Source organism: Carcharodon carcharias, chromosome 8 (genome assembly GCF_017639515.1).
Source record: "Carcharodon carcharias isolate sCarCar2 chromosome 8, sCarCar2.pri, whole genome shotgun sequence".
In the NCBI taxonomy this organism is placed as follows: Eukaryota; Metazoa; Chordata; class Chondrichthyes; order Lamniformes; family Lamnidae; genus Carcharodon; species Carcharodon carcharias.
In genome coordinates, this window is record NC_054474.1 from 165,018,316 (window position 1) to 165,034,953 (window position 16,638).

Sequence of the window (16,638 nt, forward strand, 5' to 3'; positions counted from 1 at the left end):
GCTTATATTCATTTTGGCCTCTCTCTCTTCCTTTTTATATCATTAAAGAAGCTCTGCCTTTTCTGCTAAACTCCTTTCCCAGTCCCACTCCAGCCAACTCTGCCCCTCGTTCCTTTGTAATTAACTTTATTTAAGTTTAGCACAGTTGTTCTGACCCAGGTTTCTCACTCACAAACTGAAGACTAAATTCTACCATGTTATGGTCACTGTTTCCTAAGGGATCTTATATCCTGAGATCATTTATTAAACCTGCCTCATTACACATTACCAGATCCAAAATAGTCTGATCCCTGGTTGGATCCACAACATATTGTTCTAGGAAACTGTCCTGAATACACTATGAATTCTTGCTCGTGGCTACCTCTGCTAATTTGATTTGCCCAATCTATTTGAAGATTAAAATCACCCGTGATTAATATACTGTCTTTTTTACATGCTCTCATTACCTCCTGATTTATTCTCTGTCCTACAGTATAGCTACTGTTAGGGGCCTATAGACTCCCACCAGTGTCTTCTTCCCCTTGTTATTTCTTATCTCCACCCATATGGATTCCACATCTTCTGATCCAAAATCATTTCTTGCTATCACATATATTCCATCTCGTACTACGAAGCTACCCCACCATCCTTTCCTTCCGGCCTGTCCTTTTGAAAAGTCACATATCCCTGAATATTTAGTTCCCAGATTTGATCTCCTTGTAACCATGTCTCTGTAATGCCCATACCCATTAACCTCTATTTGTGCCGTTAATTCAATTATTTTGTTCCGAACACTACATGCCTATGTGCCTGACTTTGAAGTCAGAAAAGTGGACAATTTTCTCTGGTTAATTACACTAACAACTACCCCTTAGTCCAACTAATCAGAATTTATTTTGTTAGAACCTTTCAACTATGAAGTGTTCAGTCAAGTGCTTGCAACAGCACTCACTAATGACCTTGAAGAAACCTGTCCAAATAAAACTAGCACATTCTGTGGCATGGATTTCCTCTTTCCCAACATCTGTTTGAATCTGGCACCAAGACAGAGAGATCTTCAGGTGTCCAGCAGTAGTGATGGAATCAAGCAGCTAAATAGCCAATCACATTTAACTACTCTAACAGACAGTAAACCAGGAAGTAAAATACACCGAATTTTTCACTTTTACTGACAATTTTACAGAGGGTGAATTAAATAATTAGATGCTCACATGGGATTCAAGTAGGAGCTGAAATGTCCATTTCTTTTTAAAACAAAATTTAAAATGGAGAAAATTAACAGACCACAAGCGTAAAATTAGGCTTTCAGGGGCCATTAGAGCAATAATTACAAACTTAGTACATCATTGAAAACCCAGTCACATCTTATTCAACATAGTATAACTTCTTCAAAAGTCTTTACAGTGAGACAAATAGTGTCAAAGGGCTAGCTTTCATCAGTTCAGTGATTTCTACTCAACTGCAGTTTTGGGGGTACTTCAACAGCAATGAAGTGTGGAATCACTGACTGCAACCTTTGGGTTTCCGCATTTAATTACACAAGTGCGGACTCCAGAGGTTGTCGTCTGTTTCAGAGGATTAATGATGGCGAGCACTGACAGTTTTGCCATCTTTACCAACATAAATTCCAGCCAGTACCCCACAATTCACTCTCAAATTTCTTAGCCTAATACTGGAATCTGTAATTTCAGATACTTTTAATAATTAAACTTAACATTGAATCTGGTGTTAACAGTGAGCTCATTTGGGGAAAAACCTTCCACAATTGCTGCATCAACACTTTGCACTTCACAACCTGACCTCCTGAAGCAATAGCATCAAATCAAATGAGCATACGCGCAGATTAGTGAATATGCAAAATAAGCCTATAATCACTTCGTATGATTGCATTATTTTGCTATGTAATCTCCAGCCACATTAAGCACTCTGTCTTGGTGTCAGATTAATTGCTGTAAAATTAATTCCACAATTAAATTTACATATTATGGAGCAATTCATATCAGCTTTGTTATTTAAAAAATCTCATTCCCAGAATGTCAATGTTACGGGCAATGGCCACAATTATTGTCCATCCCTAGGTGGCCCTCAAGAAGATGGTGGTGACCCACCTTCTTGAGCCTCTACAGCTTGTGTGGGGGAGGCACTCTCTCTCTCAGTCCTGTAGAGCAAGGAGTTCCAGGATTTTGCCCCAGTAACCCTTGGTGGAATGATGGTTCCTGTCGAAGGCAAGATGGTCTGCAGCCAGGGAAGGAGTTTGGGAAACCGTGTTCCCATTCACACGCTGCCTTTGTCCTTCTATGTGCTGGATGTCACGGGATTGGGAGGTATTGCTGGGCAAACCTTGGTACAATATATCCTGAACACACTGCCGCTACAGTGCGCTAATGGTGATGGCCGTGAATGTTTAAGTAAGAGTAGATGAAGTCCATAATGAGCTGGGAAGTAATTGCACGGTCCAGGAAGAAATAAGAGGATTTGTCAGGGTTAGCATTTACCCTTGATAAGGCAGCATGACTCTTCTGGCAGAAAAAAAATTGGCCCCTTTGTGAGCAGATTTGATAATATGGTTGGGTTGGACCAGAGATAACGGAGGGCTGCAAGTTCAGAGGGAGATAGAGAGTAAAGCAATTGACGTCTGATAAAAAAAAGGTTGAGAGGTTAGAAGGCCAGAGGCAGGGGTCCAGGTGGTTAGGGGATAGCTGAAGACAGGCGAGAGGGCCAGAGGCCTGGGATGAATCTTCCTAGCAACTCGCTAGTCAGAACTAAGGATGGAAGAACAGCTCAAGTTCATACCAAGTTAGGAAATCATCAAGGTGGGAGTGTAGGGGGGACGAAGGTGAAGCTTTTACTGATGGTTGGCGATTTGGAGTTAGAGAGGAATGTCAATAGCAGTGGCAAAACATGGAAAGGGATGAGATTGGAAGACGAGATAGAGCCAGAAGAAAGTAGAGGAAGAGAGATCAGGGATAGACTAGCAGGCTGTCAAAGCTTCCTACCTGAAAAGCACAGTTGTTAAAACTCTTGCTGAGTTGAAGGATGACATGAAACTGAGGACCAGGAAAGCTCTGAAATACAGTGAGTCAACTGAGAAAAGAGGGGCTGAGGGCAACAGTGCACAGTGCAGTGGGTTAGGGGGAACACTGGGCATCACCGATAATCATGGGTGAAATTGAAGCAGGAAGGATGAAGTTCGAGGTGGATTCCATGTAGAATGAATCACAGCTTAAGGCGGAAATGTGGCTATGGAAGTGTGTCTCAACAACATGATCAATGAAAGGGGCAGCACTGAAGTTGAACAAGGTATAAGAGAGAAAGAAAAATCGTGTCAAAGAGAGATACAAATTTCTTCGAGGCAGGCATTCCGAGACAGAGTGGTGGTGTTGAAGAGTTTGAGCGAAAAGCAAAACGGTGTAAATGCTTAAATGCTGGAAATCTGAAGCAAAAAAAAAGTGAAGGAAACATTTTGCTCAGCACACAGATAAAAACCTTGTTTGGACTGTCTGGCTCATTGCCAGGAGAGACTTTTCCACATGATTTTTTTTTTAAGAACACATGGCTCTGCGCAGTCATTAAATTTTAAATGCTTTGGGAAACATGAACTCTCTGTGTGATGCAATTTACAGCTTTCCAAGTTTATAAAGTGCCCAAGTGATCGAAAGGACTGAATACTTTTAATGCCTGGTCCAACATCACAAGTAAGTAACACTCCATATGGAATCAAATCCAAGTAGTGTGAGGCAAATTCCCTGCAGCCACTGAGGATCCCTCTAGTGAGGCTATACTGTCAGTTTTGTCAGAACAAAGTAGAAACCAATTCATTGCAAAAGTAGCAGTATTTACATGCTGATACAATATGCTGTTTATATTGAACGGTAGGCGTTGCAACAGCTTAACAGAGCAAAGTTCAAAATCAGCGTTATCCTTCCTTTGAAGAAACAAAGACATTCATACAAACCTTACGCTTACTGAGAAGGGAGGGGGGGGTTAACTTTAAGCCTAATATTTGAGCGATTGGGTAGGCATATTCAGGACTCACCAATGGACATGTTTTTTTTTAAAAAATGGAACAAACAGAATTACTCTGTGGGGAACTATCACTAAAAACATAAATATGGGTAGCGTGTAGCATCAAAATGATTTGCCCCAAAGGGAATCTGAATTCTGAGTCTGGTGTTGACATAACTGCAGTGAGTTGGACCGTTATCTACATGGAAAGCAGCAGAGACTGTGAGTGCACAATACATGAGCAACACAATGTTTAAAAACGGGCATCTCAAGTTTGATGAGCTGCTGCGCAGGATGTATTTTCATAGTTGTATTTAGAATATGTTTAGGAAGTGTTTACTAGTTATTTTTAAATCTTCTCCTGCTTTCAGCTTTTTTTAAGATGAGGCATCCTTGTAATTAGTGTCTCTTGGCAGGCGCACTACATAATGGGAGATAGACCCATCCCAACAAACAGACTGAACGCCCAGCAATATCAGCAGAGCTGAAATGATTAACTGCCGGGAATGAAATAGTTGGGAGGGGCAGACAGTCGTAGAGCTAGGCATTGTGGGGGGGTGGGGAAAGAGTCTTGTAAAAGAACTGTGATTTACATCAGAATTCCTTGGATGCACATGACCTTCTTGTGAAGCGAATAGAAACATTTTCAGACGAGTTAAAAGAAATTCCCCACTGATACACAGCCACATTTGTTCAGGAAAGGGAAAGGGAAAGGAGACTCAAAAAACCACACAATTATTCAAAGCTACTGACAGTTAGACCTAGGGTTAGATATCAGCAGTCTGCAGCATGAACGTATGTACGGGATCAATCCATAGCCACAGGAAACAGTGGACACTAGGGCTGGATTAATGTGACTTAATCAATCCTGTAATACACCGACAGATTGGGAATATGCCCCATGAGGGCCGTGATGCAGGTGCAGAGAGGAAGTGCAGACCTTCTGTCATGTGCTATGGGATGCCCCTAGCAACAGGTTTTCACAAGGAAAGAAACAACCCATCAATCTGTGACAGCTCTATACACATACCCAGTAAAAAATTCAGCAGAGAGTGAGTGCATTAGATCGTGGAATACCCGCTACTCCGCCTGGGCTATTTTTGGAGGACGTTAGGGCATTTTTCAAGTTGTTGAATCTGAACAAAAATATTATTCTGAGCAAAAATATTACCTTCTGCACAAATAACAAAAAAAAACGCTATTGGTAGCTCCTGTTGCTGCAGCTAAAGTTCCTGCCCTGTTTTTTATCCTGCCCTGATTGTTTGTCAAATTTACTCTATATACTTGTGCAAAAGTCACATTTTTGAGGCAAATGTTTTAGGCCAAATGTCATTTTAGAAGGGTGATGTCTGAGGGCTTGACGCACGTGTTTGATTTGAGCCCAAATGAAATCCAAAAGAGATTGTCACGATGGACCAAAGTAAAAGCCGACAACAGTAAAGAATGAATGATAATTATCCAATATTTATTTATTTTATAACATTGCAAACTATATACACATTTCATCCATATTAATTATCTAACATTTATTCATTTATCAGTACTCATTTTCATTGGTATTTACACCTTTACAATTGAATCATTAACATCGCCAGGATTGCATTTTGGTTCTGAATTGTTTTTTGGGGCTTTGATCCCTGAAAAAGGTGTTGAATTTACATGAGGTACATGAAAAATAACAGTTTAAGGCCCAAAATCATGTACACGAGATGGACTTTTACACAAGTATACATGGTATTCGGTGAATAGCTGGGCCCCCGTCATGATACAAACTAATTCCAAGTTCAATTCCTGCTCTGTACAGAGTTTGCTGATCCCACTGAGGGCTGTGGAAGGGTTATCACAGTTGCTTTCCTGAATGTCTTTTCACGCGTTGAATAGCTCAACAAGAAAGTTGTGTACATCCAAGGAAACAATTCTGATGTAAATCACATTTCTTTAGCCATTTTCCTTTCTTCCAATGTCTAGCTCTAAGGCTGCCCAGCTCTCCCAACTATTTCGACAGTTAATCATTTTCGTTCTGCTGATGTTACTGGACGCTGTCTGCTTGCTAAGATAGGTTTATCTCCCATTATCTAGTGCGCCTGTCAAAAGACTCTAATTACAGTGATGTCTCATCTAAAAAGGCTAACGTATTAGAAGATTTAAAAATATCTAGTAACCACTTCCTAAGCATGTTATAAATATAACTATGAAAATATATCCAATGTAGAAGCCATAAAACCTGAAATGTCCATTGATGAACATTATCTCGCTGATATATTACCAGCGTATTGTGCCCGTAATGCAGCAACTGAATGGATGCTGGCACTCATTCAAAATTAACACATTAGTACTGACCATGCGGGTGAGATATCCATGGGCGCCTCTTGCCTGTGGACCCATATTCCAGCAAAAGTGAAGAAGCGAGACCATTGGAAAGACATTATTTAAAAAGAAAATATCATCTCAGATTGATCATATAACTCCACATTTTTTCGTATTGTTCGTTTGTATGAGTCCCTCAAATTCCTCCTTGATTTCACTGCACCACACAACAAAACCAGAGTCAAGCACATCAGCGGCTAAACTGATTTAGTTGGTGTTACCTTCAGGTGGCTGTTAGAAGACCGAACTTTTTTAAAAATCCTTTCATGGGATGTGGGCCTCACTGGCAAAGCCAGCATTTGTTGCCCATCCCTAATAGCCCTTGAACTGAGTGCCTTGCTAGGCCATTTCAGAGGGCATTTAAGAGTCAACCACATTGCTGTGAGTCTGGAGTCACATGTAGGCCAGACCAGGTAAGGATGATGGATTTCCTCCTTTAAAGAACATTGGCGAACCAAATGGGTTTTCACAACAATCAATGATAGTTTCATGGTCACCATTACTGAGACTGGCTTTATGTTCCAGGTTAAATCAAGTTTAAATTCCACCAGCTGCAGTGGGATTCGAACCCATATCCCCAGCGCAGTAGCCTAGAGCTCTAGGTGACTGATCCACTGACGTTACCACACTGTCACCATCTGGATGACAGCCAGATTGGTTGCAGTTATACCCATGGGTCACTGTGAACCTTAAGCTACTTTAAAGCACCCAAAATAATTATTCAAGTTGTCATAAACTAATGCTAAAGAGGCATAGGCCAAAGATACTAGTAGATATTCACAACAATAACATGCATTTTTAATTATAGAATATTTAATGTGATAAAAATCATTCCAAGTTGAAACATTATCAAACAATGTTTGACACCGAGTCACATGTGGAGGTGTTCGGACAGGTGACCTAAAGTCCAACTGGTCAAGAAGGTAGGTTTTAAAGGAGGGTCTTAAAGGAGGAGAGAGAGGTAGAGTGGCAGAGAGGTTTAGGAAGGGAATTCTGGAGTTTAGAACTTTGACAAGTGAAGGCACAGCCACCAATAATTAAAATGAGGGATGCGCAAGAGGCCAGAATGAGTGTAGATATCTGAGAGCTGTAGGGCTGGAAGCAAAGAAACATAGGATAGAGCTAGCTATTTAAAATTCACAAGACATAACTGTTGAGTCTGTTTGTTCTATTTAGAACTAGTGTCCTAATCTCTTAGACTGGTGACTAAACAGGCCCACAAAGCTGTTGAGTCAATGTTGTGTCAATTAAATCTTTCAAAAAGGAGGAGGAAAAATATTTGCTACAAAACGTATTGGAGGTTGTAGCGATAGGTACAGCCTGAACAAATGTGATACTTAATGGGGGATGAACGGTTCTTGTGCCTTTGGGACAGGAGGAAGCAGTATTGCCCATGGAGGACTGCAGGCCATCTTTGGGTGGTGCTGAGATGGGGATGGAGATGCTATGGAAATGCTTGATTTTCAGTGGGACTAAGTATTATTTATATCATATTTTCCCTCAAGTTTAAAAAAGTGGAATTAAAAAGTCCACGATGGAAAACATTAACTAGTATATTTTGAAACAGGAGCAATAGGGATGTTGCTGTTATGCGGAAAGAGTTCTGCTGCTCCATGTTTTTAACTAGATCATAGGGGTATCATCTCTACATAATTCCTCCCAAATGTTCTTTCCTTTCATACTCTCTCCTCTTGAAGCCACAACTTATGATTGAATATAATTACGCTGGTGCCAGCTACTGTCAAGTGCCCAGGCCAAGTGCAGGGGTGATGGGAGTGGCTCTGTATTGGCACACCCGGCAATGACGACAGTTCAAAACCAAGTCAACCTTCTGTGGTAGACTGAAAATCCCAGTGCCTGGATTGCAAAGCAGTTTCAATGACTGACCAGTCACACTGGATGGGATAGACTTGTCATTCAAGACCAGGGATTTTTTGCAGCTGGCTGCGAGTTAGCATTATTTGGGAAAAATCTAGGTGTGGGGAGAAAAGCAGACAACAAATCTGGAAGGATCGGGAAATGCCAAATGCACATAGATACTATGGGAATATTAGAGAAAGACTAACTTGAGCCCGTAATAGAGCATTGTTTACATGGAGGGTCATAATCATTTTAAAACAAGAACAGATTAATAAAAAATACTTCATGTGTTTGCTGGACAATTTTAGTCCCGTCAATTTATTTAACAGTCTAGCTTAGAATAGATACTTCTGTACTTACCCATATTCCTCTTTCAGTTTTGCTTTTACATCTGTATGATTGAGACAAACTGAGAGGTGATGAGGAACTGTCTCTGCCAGGGCCTGGTCAAACGCAGTAAGCTCACAGTTCTGAAACAGAACAGCATTGAATGTCACACATTTTTCTGATATACCTCAATGAATCCATATTTCAATCTCAGTTACATAAATACTCTCATTTCATTTACAATCTGCTTTGAAATGATGAAATATTCTCCCCGAATCAAATGGTAGCATTATTCTGCAATGATGACATCACAATAGTCTCTCAAAAATTCCATTCACTGTAATCTGGGGTCTGCATCTCGCCATCATCAACACTGCTTTAAACTGTAGAGTTGCTGCGCAGATGCCGAGAATCAGTGGAAATCACGACCTTTGCTACAAATAACTGATCACTTCTTAAAATTAGCCATTACAGTTTTGCTGACAATGGGATTGAGGTCTTATGGTGAGATGGCAGGTTCATAGTTTTGACACGTGAAAACAAGGTGGTTTTTATCAGGTTGAATGGCCTTTTTAAAAAAAAATTATTCCATAATAAGAGATCAATTGCATTCATTAGAAGAATGGTGAACAGCTTTATGACCAAAAACGGCTAGCAGCAAAATCATTTTATGCTTTTTTTTTTATTACTTGTGTACAACACAATTAATTCCTTTCCAACCAACTGTTTTGACCATTTTGAAAATCTGTTCAGTGGAAATGACAACTCAAGAGGTATTGTCGTATTGTTTAAAGGTCCAGGCTAGGGCTTTGATGAGACCACAACTGGTACAGTTTTGGTCTCCATATCTAAGGAAGGATATGCTTGCATTGGAGGCGGTACAGCACAGATTCACTCAGCTGGTGCCTGGGATGAGAGGGTTATCCTATGAGAGGCTGAGTAAATTGGATCTATATACTCTGCAGTTTGGAAGAATAAGAGATGATCTCATTGAAAAATGCAAGCTTCTGGAGGGACTTGACAGGATGGACACCGAGAGGTCTATTCCCCTGGCTGGGTAATCTAGAATATGGTGGGAGCGTTTGATTAGACTGCGACAGTTCCTCATCATCTCACAGCCTCAGGATCAGCAGCTGATGATTTAAGACTGAGGTGAGGCAAGCTTTCCTCACTCAACGGGTTCTGAATCTTTGGAATTGTCCATCCCAGAAGGTTGTGGACACTCCGATGTTGAGCATCTTTAGAGTTGAGATAAAAAGCTTTTTGGAATCAAGGGATGAGGAGGAGTGGGAAAATGGAGTTGAGGCAGATGATCAGCCATGATTGTATTGAATGGTGGAGCAAACTCGAGGGGCCATATGGTTGAATCCTGCTCCTATTTCTTATGCTCATCTCATTGCATTTGTTTCAAAACACAAAGTGATCCGACACCATTCAACATAGACCTGGCAATAGGAGATTCCATTTCCATAAAAGACTCAATTTTAAAAGAAAAATATTATTTTTGAAGTAAAGTTCACTCAACGACCTACAGAATTAAAATGCAAGTGTAATGTTTCAATTCCATTAGTTGGCAATGCTAGTTGAGCTCCTCACAAGTATCCGTGCACTTGAGAAAATAGCATCAAATGTTATGCTCTTTATACCAAGTCACTTAATGAAACCTAATCTAATTTTGCAACTTATTAAAATGTGGTTCAAAACCTTGTTACAAGGTTAATTCTTCAATCCTTGCCAGGAGGATGAAAATGGCAACCTCTTATTTCTGGGTTTCTGATTAAGGCAGGAAGTCTGACACCCTGAGTCCTCAAAATACGTCATCAAATGTCATGCTTGGTTGCTCTCAATCTATAAAGCTGCCTTCATCATGGACTCTATTCTACCCTTTCTGGGATTAAAGACATTAAACGAGGAGGAAAATTGGTGGTGGGGTAGCAACATCAGTGGGTGCAGGTAACTTTGATTCTCTCCCTCTTATTTTGCAAATATCCAGAGTGAGACATCACTGTCGCAAACTCACGGGAGCTGACAAAGTTGCTGCGATTCAGTTTATTGAGGTTTGTTCCTCCTGTTCAGACTATATTGGAGTTTACCCCTTTAGAAAACATTTAGAAATGTTTTCTAAAAACAGAGATTTGTAACACCTTGATGCAGGAAGGAGTTTGCATGGTGAACAAATGACTTCCTCCAGCTCCAATAGGTAGGTTACAAATACCCACAGTCCAAGGTAGGATGAAAGCAAGAGAGAGAAACACGAGTATTCTAAATGTAGTGACCAGAACTGATGCATTGTAGATCAAAGAGAACACACACACTTTACTGAAATGTACAGGATATCCTATTTAGTTGGAACTAATCAAATCCAAACGTTATTGTGGATCAGAGTTACATGGTTCAAAATCCCTCTGGGTTAAATTGCTTTGACTGCTGCTGCCCTGTTGTCTGTCTGTCACTGTCCACCATGACGCTGATTTCAACCAAAGCAACTTGCCAAAGTGATTGAAAACCTGTTCCTACAGACTACACTTGTACAACAGATTAATGAAGACCGTGTATTTCAGGGAACCAGCACATCTGACAGATCATCAATAACTGCTCCGATGAGTCAGCAACTCGAAGCCCCCTTTGCCTCCCTGCTTTGCAATAATTTCTGAACTCTATGATATTTAGATATAAAATGCAAGAATTCGAATTACAGGCTTTACTTTGTCTTTCCGAGACCATGTGCATGTCTGATTTTCTCCATTCGCTTCATCTTTATGGCTTCCCTTCATATCTGCTTGTTGCCATTGCAAGATGTAGTACTTGGATTCCTTGTTTTTTTTTTGCTGCCTCCTTTCCCCCTGCTTTTGTCACTTCTATGCCTATTTGTTCCGTTTGTGCAAACATGCTTCATTCATTCTACTTCCTATGAAATAAAATCAAACCAGGAGGAAATCAAAAGGTACTTTCGCAGGATAGAGGTCATTCCAACAGCATGTGCTCAAAACATTCACCAATAGACAAATATAATGATAGACCTGTAACTTCAGAAGGAGAATTCAAGCATCTAATCTCTCACAATACCTCCATGCAGTTATGATGGGTGAAGGGGGACTCAGTGAGACTGTTAGGCGGACGATGAACATTAACGGTACTTAGACGGATGACCTTGTGTTTCAATTACCTACACCAGATCCCACCATTAACCAGAGCAAGCCAGCAACTAGTACACATCTACTTTACTAGGAACAGAACAAAGTCTCTCCATCCTTAATTAAAAGAGGCAGATGTTAACGCTTATCTAAGGACATGAAAATGTAATATCAATCAGCAAAATAAAATCAGCGATCTTTGAAGAGTGGCTGTAAACAAAACAGATGTTGGAGCAGGGTTAGGTTATGGAAAACAAGCCCATGCCGGGCACATCCTCTAACTCCTGAGGCTGTGACACTTCTGACTAATGGGATGCATCCTGAAATAACTCAACTTGACAAGCTTCCTGGCTTGTATCCTTGTTTATTACATGGCTTAGTCCGAGCACTGGAAATGTTACCACACACTTTCATACATGTCCTCAGTAACAAACGCCCTCTCATCTTACACTTACAGGAATGCAAATGTGGCCAAATTGCAAGGCTTCAAAATACCCAGAATGAGCAGGCCTGTGCTTTATAAAAAGGAACAGCATTCACGTCCGGGCAAGTAAGTGAAAATAACAGCCTTTAACCAGCAATGCCACAACTCTAATAAGCCAAGCCACAACAATAGGTTCCTGTAACTATAAACACACTGGGTTACCCTACCCAACATAGTTGCTAAGCAGCAGCATTTGTTATCAAAATCGAGGAAACAAACCTTTGCTAGTGCTTGTTGACAAGCGGAAGAAAGCTACAAGCGACCATCTGAGAGGCCGGAGGTGTTTTGGTGGACAAACCTAATGTACAGAAAAGCAAGACGCCAAACTGTAGGAAATGTCCTGTATTTGGCCCATGACATGAAACCAAGTAACAAATAAATCAAAGAAAACCCTGGTTACAGGAATACCTCAACTTCACTGCAAACTCCCAAAAGGCAGTTATCTTAATTTGTAGGTGCTCAAGGCAAGTCTATTCTGAACATCTGCACTTTTTCAGTTGACAGGTAATGCGATAGTTACATTTTTTGTTTTTAAGCTCAAGTGCATTGTTTCCATCACTTCAGTGATGCAGATGTCACCTCGATTGTGTTGTGCATTAATTGATCACTTTCTAATCATATTAATATGTGACCATCTCAAGATGATCACCATGGATACGGAAATCGCAGGTGTCATGAACAAAAGCAATTTTCATTTCACTTGATCCGTTGCTTAGGTACAAGAAAATTTTCAGCAACGATGGGTTGTGTAGGTTGTTGGCAAACCTACTGATGTTACAATTCACTATCATAATTCTGTAAAGCCCTGATTTTCTATGAACACGGATTTTAAGCATTTTGAATATGTAACTCTATATGACCAGCATTCGGGTTCTGGCTACTGCAAGAACGATTGTCGTTGTAATCGGAAGCTGAGTAAATTAGGTTACTCCACAAAAATTTTAAATTAAAGTCCAACAAGCCTTGGGTTCACTTTCAAATCTCATCATCTTGAGACCCCCGCCTGGTGTCAAAAACATGGCTGAGCTTTGAACCACAATTATACATCAACATCGTTATCATTACCCCTTAACGAGAGAACAGCAGGTCCTCGGAAGAGCTTTTAGCTTGTTGGAAGGTACTGACTGATCGAAAGTTAATCATATTTATCTTTCTGCTCCTTCCTCACTTGCTTTGTGTCATTTTATAATCTTCCTGCTGCATTTTCTGATTTTGTATCACACTTTCTCTCCCTTCAGATTGCATTACTCAATTAGAATTCTAAAGAGCCCGGCAACATGGTGAAAGCACAAGCTTGACATTAAGTGTTAGGCAATTATCCTCAAAAAGTAAAGATAGCTATCTTCTTTCAAAGTAAAGAAGCATTTTTGCCAAAGATTGATTTTCAGTGTAAAGTTAATTAGTATAAATCTTTTCCCAGTACTCGAGGCAATATCTGTCTCAATTTCTGGTGATAGACTGTCCACCAATATCCATTACAAGCCTACCGACTCCCACAGCTACCTCGACTACAGCTCCTCAAACCCCGCTTCCTGTAAGGACTCCATTCCATTCTCTCAGTTCCTTCACCTCCGTCGCATCTGTTCTAATGATGCCACTTTCCAAAGCAGTTCCTCTGACATGTCTTCCTTCTTCCTTAACCGAGGTTTTCCACCTATGGTGGGTGACACGGCCCTCAACCGCGTCCGGCCCATCTCCCGCGCATCCACATTCACACCTTCCTCTCCCTCCCAGAAGCACCATAGGTTCCTCCTTATCCTCACTTATCACCCCACCAGCCTCCGCATTCAAAGGATCATCCTCCGCCATTTCCGCCAACTCCAGCATGATGCCACCACCAAACACATCTTCCCTTTACCCCCCCCGGCAGTATTCCGCAGGGATCGTTCCCTCTGGGACACCCTGGTCCACTCCTCCATCACCCCCTACACCTCAACCCCACTCCCACGGCACCTTCCCATGCAACCGCAGAAGGTGCAACACCTGCCTCTTTACTTCCCCTCTCCTCACCGTCGAAGGGCCCAAACACTCCTTTCAAGTGAAGCAGCATTTCACTTGCACTTCCCTCAATTTAGTCTACTGCATTCGCTGCTTCCAATGCGGTTTCCTCTACATTGGAGAGACCAAACGCAGACTGGGTGACCGCTTTGCAGAACACCTTCAGTCTGTCCACAAGCATGACCCAGACCTCCCTGTCGCTTGCCATTTTAACACTCCACCCTGCTCTCATGCCCACATGTCCGTCCTTGGCCTGCTGCATTGTTCCAGTGAAACTCAACGCAAACTGGAGGTACAGCACCTCATCTTCCGATAGGCACTTTACAGCCTTCCGGACTTAACATTGAGTTCAACAATTTTAGATCATGAAATCTCTTCTCCATCTCCACCCCCTTTCTGATCCCCCCTTTTTCCAATAACTTATAATTTTATTTTAAAACATATTTTTCTTTTCCCACCTATTTCCATTATTTTTAAATGTATTTCCATCCATTGTTTTCTCTCTACCTTTTAGCCTATTTCGATCCCTTCCCCCCACCCCACCCCCACTAGGGCTATCTGTACCTTGCTCGTCCTGCTTTCTACCCTTAATGTCATCATTAGCACATTCCTTAGATAATATCACCACCTTCAACATCTCTTTTGCCCAGAATTACCTGGAAAAACTCAGCAGGTCTGGCAGCATCGGCGGAGAAGAAAAGAGTTGACGTTTCGAGTCCTCATGACCCTTCAACAGAACTGAAGGGTCACGAGGACTCGAAACGTCAACTCTTTTCTTCTCCGCTGATGCTGCCAGACCTGCTGAGTTTTTCCAGGTAATTCTGTTTTTGTTTTGGATTTCTAGCCTCCGCAGTTTTTTTGTTTTTATCTCTTTTGCCCTTTTGTCTTTGATATCTTTGGCAATCTCTTCTTTGCCTCCATCTATCACTGGCCCTCTCTCCAGCTCTACCTGTCCCACCCCCCCCCCACTTCAACCAGCTTATATTTCACCTTATTTCTATATTCCTTAGGTCTGATGAAGAGTCATACGGACTCGAAACGTTAACTGTGTCCCTCTCTGCAGATGCTGTCAGACCTGCTGAGTTTTTCAAGCTATCTTTGTTTTTGATACTAATTTTAAGCACCTTACATTCGTGCCTCTTCTGGTATTCCAGGTCAGAGTGTGTGTCAAGATTCTCCCCCACCCCCCAACCCAGAAGCCTTCATTCTCCAAATGAATTGGCAGGAACAAACACCCACTATGCGCACAACAAGCGTCCTCCCCACCCTCCACACACATCATTGCCCCGGGATTGTGTGTGAATTACAGACACAAACGCTCAACTCACACTCTCTGCTCCTGCTGCAGCCTATCAACCTTCCCACTGAACAATTTTCAACAGATTCGAGATATTTTCAGTGATCTTTGGACAAATATCTGATTAAGTAACAACCCTTCACAAATAAGAACTTGCATTTTTAAAGAAGCGTCTTTCATGTCCACAGGACCTCCCAAGTACTTTCACGGCCAACGAGTTATTCTTGTAGGCAAACCAGCATCTAATTTGCGTGTAGCAAGGTCCCACACACCGCAATAAGATAAATAATCTGTATCAGTGTTGTTGGCAGAGGGATCAATGTTGCAGGACCAGCTGGAAGGCTTGGAGCCACAATGGTCTGACTCAGACCTGCAAGGGCTACCACTCGGCTAAGTTTGACACTCACAGGATGCGTAGGCCACCCCAACAGAAAAACAGATAACCAACTCTATTCATGACACATTTAGGATCTCGATTGCTATTTCAGCTCCTGCTGCCTAACTGCCTGACATGCACTCATTCGTAGTCAAAGCACATGAAAACGAAGCCCATATTGGGCTCCTGTCCAATATTAAATGTCATCAACATAGCTCCTCGCTGAGCGTTCAGCGGCTATACTTAAGGTTACCGCATTTGTTTGATTGGATCTCAGATGTAATCACGTTCAATTACACACAGGCATGGACAGGGCAAAGATTCTGCCCACACTCAGGGGCTTGCAACCTCTGTGCAACATTAAGGGCAGCGCAATTTCCTTATATTTGATACTAAACTATACACATGACTATGTTATATGCTTCAGCCTTGGCAAACTCAGGTTGGATTTTACAAAAAGCAAAACTCCATTGTTTTTCAGCATTTATGATACACGATCCAAGTCATCCAGAAACTCAATTTGGGAAATCTGATCACTTCCTGCCACAATTACAGTGCGGGATAACCGTACGCTCAAAAGGGTGAATTTTTTGAAACAAATTAAAAATCAGAAAATTAAATGTACTGAAAAAGCAGGACACATGGACATGAATATGCATTTTCTTAATATTAACACAAGATCATCGCGCACAGTTATCAGCCAATAACAACATAACCACAGACAAAGAACAATATCAGCTAGGAATCGAGGCATCCTTACTGGCTTCCTGGGAGAGTCCTATGTCGCCTTTAGCACAGGCACAGTCCTGCT

General features: G+C 41.5%; 1 protein-coding gene across 3 annotated transcripts in view; it reads right to left on the reverse strand.

Annotated features, from left to right (window-relative positions):
- ralgps1 (Ral GEF with PH domain and SH3 binding motif 1) overlaps positions 1 to 16,638 on the reverse strand; it is a 758,811-nt gene that overhangs the window by 647,550 nt on the left and 94,623 nt on the right. For all 3 annotated transcript variants that reach the window (XM_041193970.1, XM_041193968.1, XM_041193969.1), the window contains exon 2: positions 8,572 to 8,681. The gene's annotated coding sequence lies outside the window, so the exon portion shown is untranslated. The remainder of the gene's footprint in view (positions 1 to 8,571; positions 8,682 to 16,638) is intronic.